Source organism: Vespa crabro, chromosome 4 (assembly GCF_910589235.1).
Source record: "Vespa crabro chromosome 4, iyVesCrab1.2, whole genome shotgun sequence".
NCBI classification, from domain to species: Eukaryota; Metazoa; Arthropoda; class Insecta; order Hymenoptera; family Vespidae; genus Vespa; species Vespa crabro.
In genome coordinates, this window is record NC_060958.1 from 11,158,487 (window position 1) to 11,171,397 (window position 12,911).

General features: G+C 38.2%; 1 long non-coding RNA gene across 1 annotated transcript; it reads left to right on the plus strand.

Annotated features, from left to right (window-relative positions):
• The first annotated feature begins 8,001 nt into the window (after nt 1-8,001).
• On the plus strand, nt 8,002-12,456 carry LOC124423493. The gene is made up of 2 exons (XR_006942100.1): nt 8,002-9,468; nt 10,029-12,456. It is a non-coding gene; the product is annotated as an uncharacterized LOC124423493 (long non-coding RNA).
• The last annotated feature ends 455 nt before the right edge of the window (nt 12,457-12,911 follow it).

The following is a 12,911-nucleotide window of genomic DNA, read 5'->3' on the forward strand; positions in this document are numbered from 1 at the left end:
CGAGTTTTACCATGATTAGCATGTTTCGCGAATCGAATTAGTATATATATATATTTAAAGTAGATACATAGTAACGAAGGAAACGACTTCATTTACTTTCAAAGCTACTTAAAATTCGTCCGAGGGGTTGCCTCGTCTTAGATACATATATATTACGTTAACTCGTAGATACGACGGGAAGGTTACGGTTCTTCGTCGGTTCTACAGTCGGCAGTCGATTTGGCAAAAGTCTGTGAACGAAAAGGAAACGAAGAGAAAGGGATGGGGAGTGGTGATCCGGGGAAACGTTGCTCAAGGGACGTGCCAAGGGTAAAGGGACTCCACTCCGGGTGTGTCCAGCAGAGAGATTTAATCGAGGCGACTCTCTGCGGCAGGAGAACCTTTGTTCGAAGTTTCGTTCTAGTCCAACATCAACCTCCATTACGGTTGGCCAAATAAACAACGGACCGTTTTACGGAATAACGCGAGCAAGCGGATACCGCTCGAAACGTTTCGAAACTCGACTCGGACTCCTCTCCAAAGACGAGATATTAGATCGTACCTCGTTTCGCTCTTCCTTTTATTTCCGGCTTTCTCCCCTTAATTAATTTCCTAGCCCTGATCGAGTGTCGTTGGACTTTCTTTCTCTCTCTCTCTCTCTCTCTCTCTCTCTCTCTGTCTCTGTCTCTCTTTCTTATTTTCGCGAGCGAGCGAACGAGCGCTTCTTCAAACTCCTTCAACTTTTTCTCTTTCGAACGAAAGTACCTATACCTATATCGTATATTTCGAATTCATAATCCTCTCTAGTCGAGTATTTTCTCCTTTTACAGTCGTAACGTAGTAACCTTTAGGAGTATCCTTTCTGCTTTCCCTTCTCTCTCTCTCTCTTTTTTCTTCTTTCTTTCTTTTTTCTTTTTCTTCTTCTTCTTCTTCTCTCTCAGGTAGGAGGATCCGAAAATTTCTCCGTTTACTCGTCGCATTACTCCCTCCGGTCACGTAGCTAAACGAGATTCGAAGGCATAAGTTACAGTTCGTCCGTAGCCGAGCCAACCGTGAATCGCCTTTTTAAAGGGACGAGAATGTACCATGGCTAGACGAGAGAACGTAACCAGGGAAGTAATAGTTTTATCGAAGAAGCTCGAGCCTGGGGCTTCTCTCTCTCTCTCTTTCTCTTTTTCTACGTTCGTTAGAATATCGGCGCACGTTCCGTTAAAGGGGAACGTGAACGCGAAACGGCCTAACTTCTCCTGGGAACTCGATTATCCGTTCAACGATGGACGATAATTTTAGACCGATGCACGAGACCCTTTTATTTTCTCAAACCCGTTCCTATTCCGATGAAAGAAAGAAATGTACAGCGAAGGCCGATCGATGTCTCGAGAGGAAAAAAAGAAAAACAAATCTCAGATCATTCATCACAGGTATGTATAAAACGCGAATGCGTATCTATAATTATAATAATAGACAAAAGTTACAATTTCCTAATTCCTGAAAGGAGATAAATGGGTAAAAGGTGCGCGTTCGTCCTTTGATGCCTCTATTCTCAATAGATAGTAAAATACAGAGAGGGAGAAGAAAGATTTAGGAAAGCCTTCGAGCTATGCAGAAAAGTTTGTCCTCTCGGCGATGTTAATGACATCGCGACTTTCGTACGGTCTCTCGGCTTAATTACATTTACCAGACGTGCCTCCGAGCGAATGGAACAGTAATAATGATAATAACGGTAACAACAGTCCAGAGATCGAATGGGATATACTGTAAGACCGTATTTTACGTAAAACAAATATACATGCATACATACATACGCATGTGTTTGTTTATATATATATATATATATATATATATATATATATATATATATATATATATATATACATATGTATCTGTATACATGCCTTACAAGGTTAGATTTAAAGATCGTAGAAAAAATCAAGTTGATAATTAATCGAACTTTTTTTCCTATTATGTTTATTCTTTCGCCATATTAAACGAATAATAAACGAAACTGAAACCCGCGCGTGAATAATATTACAGGGTATTTTTACAAACAAAAGGGTTGGAAAAGAAGAAAAAAAAAAAACAAAAAAAGAAAAAAGAGAATAAAAAGATAAAGAGAGGCTCATTTTTTCGTGGCTTTCATCGAGCAACCACACCGTACAGTTTTCTCTTTCCGATGGGACGCGGCGCCTGGCTACGGGAATTGCATTAAATCGCATTCGAGTCGAGTTCCTCTGAAACGGAGAACGCATAGTTCGTCTCTATCTCACTTTTTCTCTTTATCTTTCTTTTCCTCTCATTGTATGAAACAAAGAGAGAAAGATAGAGAGAGAAAGAGAGAGAGAGAGCAAGTATTTCTCTGATTTATGCACGCTTCGCGTGTCATTTTTACGTCCATTTTGTTTTCGGAACATTTGGTACGTTTCGTTGGTAGGCAAAGCTTATGAAAAAAATAACCATGATACTGTAAAAGTACTAGGTGGGTATTGTACGATTACAATAATGAAATGAGAATCGTACAGGAAATTTGATCGATTTGCTTCTACTTTGACTTTAATTTTAGAGTTTTTTCCCCTTTGATTCCTTCTTTTTCGTTTCTCTCTCTTTCTCGTATAGGTAGAGAAGGATAATCGATAAAGGTAATCGAACGAGAGAGAGAGAAAGATTTGATTAAAACACGATATGTAACATTAACTTACTAGGAATCTAATCCAATAAGTTTTCAAATTACGAAATAGCGGGTTCATCTTATCATAGAGAATAATAATAGAAGCTTGAAAGCTACATCGTGTTCGTATCCGTGTATATATGTATGTATGTATATATGTATGTATGTATATATATATATATAATCGCACACGCTTTTGCATTTTAAATCGAGCGACGTATCACGTCCATGACGCGTTTAATAGCTTAACGACTGCACATCCTTTTCGCGGTGCCTTGAATATATATATATATATATATATATATATATATGTATATACGTACGGTCAATATCACGTTCGAAAGTGATACAAACTAAATAAATCTTTTTCGTTCGTTACAATCGACAACAACTTGTCAGAGTTTTATATTTAATTTTAAGAAAGAAAGAAAAACAAAGACCAATTGAAGATTTCATTCTATATCATTCTAAACGATTCGCACGCAAGACGAACGATAATCGACAAAAGGATTCATTCATAAAAATCCAAATTTGTTTCATCGACGAGAAAGATTGAAGGAATGAATAATGTTTCCTTACAAACGTACGTTGCTTCTTTTTGTTTTTGACGATGAGAAAAATAGAACGAAACAAAAACGAATTATTTCATTTTATTTGGAGAAATTAAGAGAAATGTGACTTAAGTAACAAAATATGTAATAACGTGGAACTATTCACAAAAAAAAGAAAAAAAAAAAAAAGAAAAAGAAAAATATAAATAAATAAATTTTATTCATAAAGAAAAAAAAAAAACGTATGAGCCGCGACTAGTATTAAATATTAATAATCAAAAAGATCAATGATCCAGTGAGATAAATGATCTGTTAAGGTATCATCGAAACGAAACAGTCGATGATTATAAACGGAAAAAACAAATTGAAGAGTACAATAAAAGAAGATGGAAAAGAAAGAAAGAAAGAAGGAAAGAAAGGAAAGGAGAGAGAAACTAGAAATGTTATTCCTCGCACGGACACGCCTTTGAAGGTTGTTTCGGGATCACGTTGTATGTTCTTTCGTCCCTTGCTTGTCCAAAGTCGAGAGACGTGCATTGATCCTCTGGTAAACGACATCCTCGTACGGTCACTGTGGCATCGATCCGTACGTACTTACATACATACATATATACGTAATATATATGTATACATACTTCACAAACCTCTTTCTACTCTTATTTTTTTCTTTTACTTCTCTTTCTCTCTCTCTCTCTCTATCTCTCTCTCTTTCTCTCTCATTCACTGTCCTTCTTTCTTATCCTCCTCATCGTCTTCTATTTCTCGTCGGAAAGGAAAGGAAAGAGAAGAGAAGGAAAGGGTAGCAAAGGGATGGGAAGGGAAGGAAAGGGAGCAGAGGCGACGCCGTTGCATCGATCAACTGTCGAACGACCGGCCGCTAATTGCATCGGGCACAATATCTTGATCAAAATCGAACGCGGGGCGCTGGAATTAATTAGAACGATGACGTGCTCGGTCACGGCTGGTCCCTTGTACTCTCCCAAGTAAAATCGACGTGTTTCGTTGTTACGAACGAGATAGCATATCTTAAGTGAGAGATGTACTCTGTGTTTCTCTCTCTCTCTCTCTCTCTCTCTCTCTCTCTCTCTATCTATCTATCTTCTCTCTCAATGACCCCTCTCGAAGGAAAGAGAAAGGGAGAGAGAAGAACAAATCATTACTTACGTTTCTTTACACTTTCTATCTCGAAATAAAGTAAGCGCTTATGGATTATTCTCTCTATTTCTCCCTAATATATATATATATATATATATATGTGTGTGTGTGTGTGTGTGTGTGTGTGTGTAAAGATTAGATAGAATTTTTGATAAAAATGAGAAGAGGAGAAGGAAAATGAAAGAAAAAGAGAAACGACATTTTTTTTCGACAATTATATCACCAGAGTTTAAAAGGAAAGGCAAGAAGAAGATCGAGTGAGTAGACGGCATTTCGAGAGTCATTCTTCTCTCTATATCTATCCGTCTCTCTCTCCCTCTCTCTCTCTCTCTCTCTCTCACTTCACGGCACGGAATCACGAGTTATTCCGTATTAAGTGCCCATTCTGTGAACCCTCTTCTGGCGTGCCTTATTCGGACTGATTACACCATAACGGCCATCAAGTCAATTTCCAAGTCGGAGTTTCGACTCTTCCAAAACCTTCTGGCATAACGACCAACGCTAAGAACTGCATCGTAATAGTACGAGCAGTCTCCGGATCTTATCTATAATATCGTATTTTCGAGTAGAAAAAGAGAGAGAGAGAGAGAGAGAGAGAGAGAGAGAATGAGAGTAAGTGTAAGCGAGAAAGAAAATGGATGCATCTTTACGTTTACAAATGTTCTCTGACTCACGAAAATGAATGTTTTTCGTAACTGAAAAAAAAGTAAATCCATATATCTTTTTGTCTATCTCTTTCTCTCTCTCTCTCTCTCTCTCTCTCTCTGTCCTTTTCTTTCTATTAGGTAGAAATACGAGGGAGAAGGACGGAGAATGGGAAGATGTAATTTATAAAAGCGATCGATCGACAAATTACTAGCCTCCGAGCGTCGCTGCCGCTTAATTAAAGCAATTAAATCGTTGTCCGCTCGTTCAACGAAGCGAGAAGACTGACGTTTCGAAACCACGCGTTCGCTAAGTGTTTGCTTCATAAATTTATAGAGAGAAATAGAGAGACAGAAACAGAGAGGGGGTAAAACATTTGAGAAAGGAAATAATAATATTTGTCGAAAGTTTATTTCGACTAATGGACGAGATACGAATCGATTTTGTCGAGAAGTTGAAATTATTGTTATAGCAATAATATAATCATTAATATTATTTTTTTGTTATAACTGTTAGGAGAGAGAGAGAGAGAGAGAGAGAGAGAGAGAGAGAGAGAGAGAGAGGATTTCTTTCGAAGGTATAAATAATGACGTTTTTATTTCACAAATAACGACATCCTACGATTGTTTTCTATAGTTTGTACAACTTATCCGTGCCGAGCGATACGGGCCCGATTAATATACCTTTTTCTACTTTTTCCGAGTTTGCATACTAATTAAAAAGTCTAATCGAGGTACGCTATAAAATGTACCGACGCGAGAGATCATACGGTGATATATATATATATATATATATATTGTATATATGTATATATGCGTGTACGTATATATATATATGTGTATATGTGTGTTCGAGGAAGAAAACAAAAATGGTCTATTTTATAGCGGCTTTATAATAGCCACCGATGCTTTCCGAATAAATTATTTATCTACCTGTCTGAATCGAATGAGTGGGTGGATGAAGTTGGGGGGTGGGTTTTAAAATGAGAATTCCTTTTCTCTCTCTTTCTTTCTTTTTTTTTTTTTTTATTTATTTAACTTTTAGCAATTAACGCGATTGAAGTTTGATATCTGGAATGAGAGAGAGGAGGAAGGGGAAGTACATTCTCTATATCGTTATCGAATCGCTCTTGAGCAGTAATTTATTATGTATCTAAATATTAGTGGTAGTCTCAAAGGTTCGACTCGAGAAGTGGATAAAACAGCCAGCGAGTCGACTATTTTCGAAAGAGGTTATCTCGTAAATAGCTGTTTTGTGTGAAAGAGGGAGAGAGAGAGAGAGAGAGAGAGAGAGAGAGAGAGAGAGAGGGAAGGTGTATAGGAAGCGAAGGAGAACGGTATCGTATATAAAGTTTCAACGACGGCTTATCTCAAAGCACTTTAGCGGTGACCGTGATAGGAGCGACATCGTGCTTTCTTTCCTTCGAACACATTCTATAAGAATTTATTATCCGACCTTCTAACTCTCCATTTTTCCTTTTAATTATAATTCATATTTATCAAGAAGACCGTAGTTATCGGTCGATTTCCGGTTGTCTCGGGTTAATGAAAAAAAAAAAAAAAAAAAAGAGAATAAAAAGAAGGAAAAAGAATTGTTTTTAAAAGGTACTTAGAAGTAAAGATATCAACGGGATGACGAAGCGAATGAAAAAATGAGAAAGAAAACAAAAAGAAGGGCGAGAATTAGAAAAGGATGTACGACTACAGAGGTAGAAGAAGTAAGTAGAAGAAGAAAATGAAAAAGAAGAGGAAGAAGAAGAAGAAGAAGAAGTGACGACGCCGCTTAATTCGCAAAAAGGTCTCTCTTATTAACCCCTAGACGGGGGATGCTTTGACGAAGGGTACTCGTGGATGTCGCGAGTATCATACCAATTGTTAGAGACAAAGAGAAAGAGGGGGGGAGGGTGGGAAGGGTGGGAAGGTAAAGGGTGACTTGAGGGTAAAAAGGGCAGGATGATGCTCTTCTATCATCTCTCTTTCTCTCTCTCCTTTGCTTTCTCTCTTTTAGTTCGTTCGAATAAAACGGACCATTTGGCAAGAGCAAGTATAAGAAGGGCAAGGGCGTAGGGTAAATATGCCGACTCTTCGTACTCTTCGACCCCTCTTTTTCTCCCCTCTCTCTCTCTCTCTCTCTCTCTCTCTCTCTCTCTCTCTCTCTCTGGTTCTCTTTTTCATACTAAGAGAAGCCGGAACAGGCGTGGTGAAACTTACTTCCGAGTCTTTTACTTCTCGCCGTTCTCTCTGCTGCATCGCCGATGTTATTCCAGCCGTGCTGTGCCGTACTGTGCCGTGCCGTGCCGTGCCTTGCCGCGAGACTTTCCAAGGAAATATTGCGAGACTCCAGGCTCCTCTCTAACCCTTACAAATTTCTTACTTCGTCGGATATACGTCGACGAGAAGTTTGAACTTCGTTTGTAGTTCTTCCACCGGCAGTAGATCTTTCCAGCTGGAAGGAAAAAAAGAAAAGCAAAAAGTAAAAAAAGAAAAAATACCAACAGGAAAAAAAAAAGAGGAAAAGGAAAGTGAGAGCATGGGAAGAGAAGGATCGTGAAATTTTTTTGGGGAAAGTAAGATCATCACTTTTTCTTTCTAATTTTCCTTTTGCTCTTTCTTTATTTTTCTTTTTCTTTTTCTCTCCTTTTTTGTTTTCAACATACATCACAGACATCCCCTCTCTGGTTCGTCGAACTTGAAAAAATATCAATGATATCTACGTAATACAGGGGGGTTTATCGAAAAGGATTGAATTAACCGCAAAATCTATAACTTGATATTTACGTATGTCTGTATTTGTATATATGTATGTCTGTATGTATTTATTCGCACGAGAGTGAAATAGAGAAGGCAAGGAGAGGAAAAGTTAGAAATCGTTGGATATATCCCGGACGTGAAAAGTCTTCAAGCGTGAAGTAGCTACATATATATATATATATATATATATATATATATATATATATATATGTATATATAAGAGTATATATTAAATTAAGTGACATCTATTCTCGCGGTCAGTCAAGACGCGATTTGCTTCTATTTTATCTCTTTCTCTCTCTCTCTCTCTCTCTCTCTCTTTTTCCATTTCTTTTTATCGATCTCGAAATTCCGAACTAGTTACCATCGATTTTGATTTTAACGAAATATTCCTTTGAATGAAAACGATTCGACGACTAATGCTCACATGAAACACCAAAGCGATGAAATTTCTCGAGCAAACTGCGTTAGTGGTTTTGGACGACGCAGTTGATTCCCGCAAATTTCTCTCTCTCTCTCTCTCCCTCTTTCTCTCTTCCTCTCGATTCACAACGAGGGAACGATCCGAATCTCGTAGAAAGCAAATTCATGGTCGAGTATATGGACAACCGAGAGAATCGTGCTACGTATTTAGACGTACTAAGAGAGAAAGGGACAGAGATAGTTATATACACACACACACACACGCATATATCTAGAGAGAGAGAGAGAGAGAGAGAGAGAGAGAGAGAGAGAGAGAGAGAGAGAGAGAGAGAGAGAGAGAGAGAGAGAGAGAGAAGTTTGAAGGAAAATAGAAACTGAGTGGTTTCGTCGTCACGGCAACGATCCACAAGCCAAGGAATCATGCGGTGACAATTTCACGGATAACAATCCTAGTATTTTGGACGACAGTATTGCATAGTTTTGTTTCCTTGATCTTTCTCACCGAAATCACGTTCCGTGCTTGCACCATCATTTATACAGTTTTTAATGAAATAAAAAAAAAAAAAATAAAAAAGAATAGATACGTACCTACATACATACACCTAGAAGAAAATATGAATGATAAATCGAGATTTATGTTTACAGAGTGTTCTTGGAAAATTTATCATTCATTTATCCATTCAATGGAGTAACAAGGTCGTAAATAGTTATTGTGTACACAAGTACGTAAATATTGTTTTTATCGTGAATGAGAGAGAGACAGAGAGAGAGAGAGAGAAAGAGAGACAAACGCAAGTTATTATTTACTTATATACATATGTGATAAACATTTGTTATGAATGTTCGTCTTGTCTGTATAATTTTTTTTTCTTTTTTCCTTTTTTTTTTTCTCGTTTCTTTTGTAAAGTCTCTGTTGGTACAAAGTCACTTTGGTACTTACTTATCGTGAGGTATCTAATAATTGCAATCAACAACCTTGGATTTCTGTTTCGAAGAAGAAGTAGAAGAGGAGGAGGAGGAGGAGGAGGAGGAGGAGGCAAGGAGAAGGGATATGTAACTTGGAAGTCGAACGAAGTCGAATATACATTTCTCGAGAAGTTTTTCAAAGAGAAACTTTTGCTCGTTTGTTCGTCGATAGGTATCTTTCATTGGTTCGAGACGTAAGAGAAAGGAAATATAAAAAGAAGAAGAAGAAGAAGAAGAAGAAGAAGAAGAAGAAGAGAAGGAAAAAAGGAAGAAGGGCATCAGGTGGTTTGTAAGATGAAGTCCGTGCGCGTACTGGAGTTTGCTTACGATCAAGGTAAAGTCCGAGTTCTTCAAACACAGGAAACGGAAGAGAGAGAGAGAGAGAGAGAGAGAGAGAAACGAGTAAGACCGATCGCGAGAAAAGTTTGACTTTCCTCTCCCTCATTTCATTGTCGTCTAGGAAGAACCTCTTCACCTTCCAAAATATTTGCCTTCTTTCTCGAGAACGATATTTGCTCGACACCGATTCCACGCGTACAACCATGTTCTCTCTCGTATAGTACGTGAAAACTTTTAAAGTACTTACGTACATCTTGAGAGTTAGAAATATTACACTTGACATAATGTAATAATAACGTAATAATAAAAATCGATCGGACCAATGGTTAGTTAATATCTTATTACGTTGCAAATGTTAGAAAAATAGAAGTAAGAAGATCGAAGAGAAAAAGAGGGTGGGGGTGGAGGATAGTGGAGAAAAGGAAACGTCTGGAAAAATCCTGACGTTCGTATTTTTCGTAAATTTTCTTTGGTATTATTCGCGTTTTGGTAACATCTGCCGGCATTTGAAAATTCGCTCGATTTCATCTTTCGACTTTGATCTTGGCTCTCTAGAATCTGGTCCTTGGCACGGGATCTAAGGGATCACCCTTGGTGGTAGCCCCTGTGGGAAAAACGTGGAACGATTCGTCAAGGATAGGCACCGAACACGTGTTCCTCTGGCGTGACCAATTTAACCGGATACTAACGTCGTTGCCCTGCGCTTTTCTCAACGAAGAAGTACCTATTACCAAGGAGTATCGCCATCACCATCGCCGCCATCGCCACCCTCTATCAACGAGGACGATTCACGTTCATTCGAAAGAAGGAACATCAGTTGCATGCACGCATCTGGATCATTGTCGGTGAGATCCATTGCGAGAAAGAGAAAGAGCAGGAGGAAGAGGAGAAGGTAAAAATCGCTTTGAAATTCGTCCCACCGTGACTACTAGCGAATGGAGTTATCGTCGAGAAATTCATTCTCTTTCTTAGTTAGCTTATCATTGTTTCTCTCCTTTTCATTCTTTTTCTTCTTCGTTTTTCTTTCTTCCTTTCTTTCTCTCTCCCTCTCTCTCCCTCTCTCTCTCTCTCTCTCTCTCTCTCTCTCTCTCTCTCTCATTTCAATGCATGTTACCCAACGTGTCGAATCGAACGACATTCAACGACGTCCCATTTTTCTCGTTATTCAGAACGTAGCCCGTTTATCAGGATTTTTCTTTCGTATCGAGGAGCAGGTCGTTGTAATTAATTAACTACGAATTTTGTCAAGGCGACGAAAGAATTTGAGATCCTTTCGAAAGGTTTCGAAAGGACGATGGAGATGAAAAGATCGACGATACGTAATATCACTTTGACTTTACTCGAGATATTAAATAGAGTAGGTGGATATAAAAATGATGAAGTAGAAAAAGAAGAAGAAAATGATGACGATGACGATGATGATAATGATGATGATGATGATGACGATGATGATGATAGAGAGGAGAGCTCGAACAAGGTATGTACGAATTAATCGACCTACTGTGCGAGCATACAAGCTGAAAATTATTCGGAGCAACGTTCCCTATAGGTAAATGCATATAGGATGGAAATGATTTTCAAGCTTGATTATCGGCCGTGAGAAAGACGGACTTTCGCATGGCCCGCTCGTTTAATTGAAAACACAGACTCGGTTCGAGCGCCTCGATAGGGACTACTACTATTACCACATATTATTATTACTATATTCTCGATCATAAACTTAGATTTCATAAAAGCCAAGGAAGCAGCAGTAGCAGCAACGCACACAGTAACAGCTTAGTTTATTTCGACGTTCCGTTTGATTTAATTGATAGTAATGGATATAGGGGCTCTATCCGGCGATCCGGGTGGTCCTGTCGAAAGATTTTCTTCGATTATGACGTACGACGCTTAACGCTTTGATTTGGCCCTCTTTCTTGTTAGTTTTTTTTTTTTTGTTTTTGTCTTCTTTCTTTCTTTTTAAAGATCCTCAAAGTTTTCCCTCACCGAGAACCCCCTTTTATTTCTTTTGAGAATGTTAAAGCGACATCAAGTTAGCCGGATATAGTTCGCACAGAAAGCGAACTAACGAAGGCCAAATAGGCGAAGTAAATTAGATGTACGGTTTAATTGTATCGGGATTAAAAATTACATAGAAGGTTCCGAATAATAGGCATGGGCACGACCTTAATCGAGTGCATCTCGTTTAAACCCTGGTTCCATTTATATAAACACACTTTCGCAATTACCGTTAATCGTTCCTGAAAGCATACGTCGAGGAAAAAAAAGGTGGTGAGTACGACGTGCGAATCGCATACATACGCTATGTATTCTTACCTATATGTACATATACCTATATACATATACCTGTATATATATATATATATATATACATGTGTGTGTATATGTGTGTATATAGAGGATCAAGAAGGAGCCTTAATGCTGATCACGTTCCAAGAAATATTTACCTGAATTCCTGGCCTCTAATTGTGAGTGCCAGTCGAATCACCCACGGTAAATCGATCTGGCAGTTAAGTACTTTGCGTTAGCCCAATCACGGCTCGTTTCCGGTGAAAACGACGTGGTAATAGGTTTGCCAAAGTCCATTTTAACGACCGACAAATAAATTTGTCTCCCGGCTCTTTAAACGCGCGTAAGCGATCGCGCGAAAAGACTTGGTCAAAAGGACTTTGTCTTGGATCTTCTCCTTTTTTTTCCTTATATACATATATATTTCTTTTTCCTTTTTTCCTTTCTTTTTCTTTCGCGAAAGTCAAGGGCAAGGAAAGAAAAGAAAAAAGGAAAAGAAGAAAAATGACAGAAAATTCTCCAGAAGAATTTTAATTTTAATGGATATTTCGCGTAGAAGTGTACCATTAAAAAAAAAATGAAAAAGAAAAAAGGGACTTGCAAGGACTATTTGGTCCATTAGTCAAAAATTTATGCTCGTTGCAATAGCTATTGAAAGAAATTAGTTTTTTTTTTTTTTTTTTTTTTTTTTTTTCAAAGAATAGAAATATAATAGAAGGGACATCTGCCGCGATCGTTTGAAAAATTCTTCATAGTAGATTGAATGAGAAGGAACAAAACCGATATATATATATGTGTGTGTGTGTGTGTGTGTGTGTGTGTGTGTATAAGGACAGAAGTACGAAGAGAAACGAAGGACGGCGAAGCAAATCGTGGACCGCTTCAGGTACCTATATCAAAAGCGTGACGATTAGAGACGGATTCGAAGCGAGGAAGGGAAGCAAGCAAAAGAAAGAAGGTCCTGTCGAAGAGAATCTAAGAAAAGCGGAAAAATAAGAAGAGAAGGATGATGAAGAGGAAGAAGAAGAGGAGGAAGAAGAAGAAGAAGAATAAGAAGAAGAAGAAGAGGACAAGAAAAAAAGAAGAAGAAAAAGAGGAGAAGAGAGATGAAGCGGAGCTCGTTCGAAAGGAACGGAGTAAACACGCGTG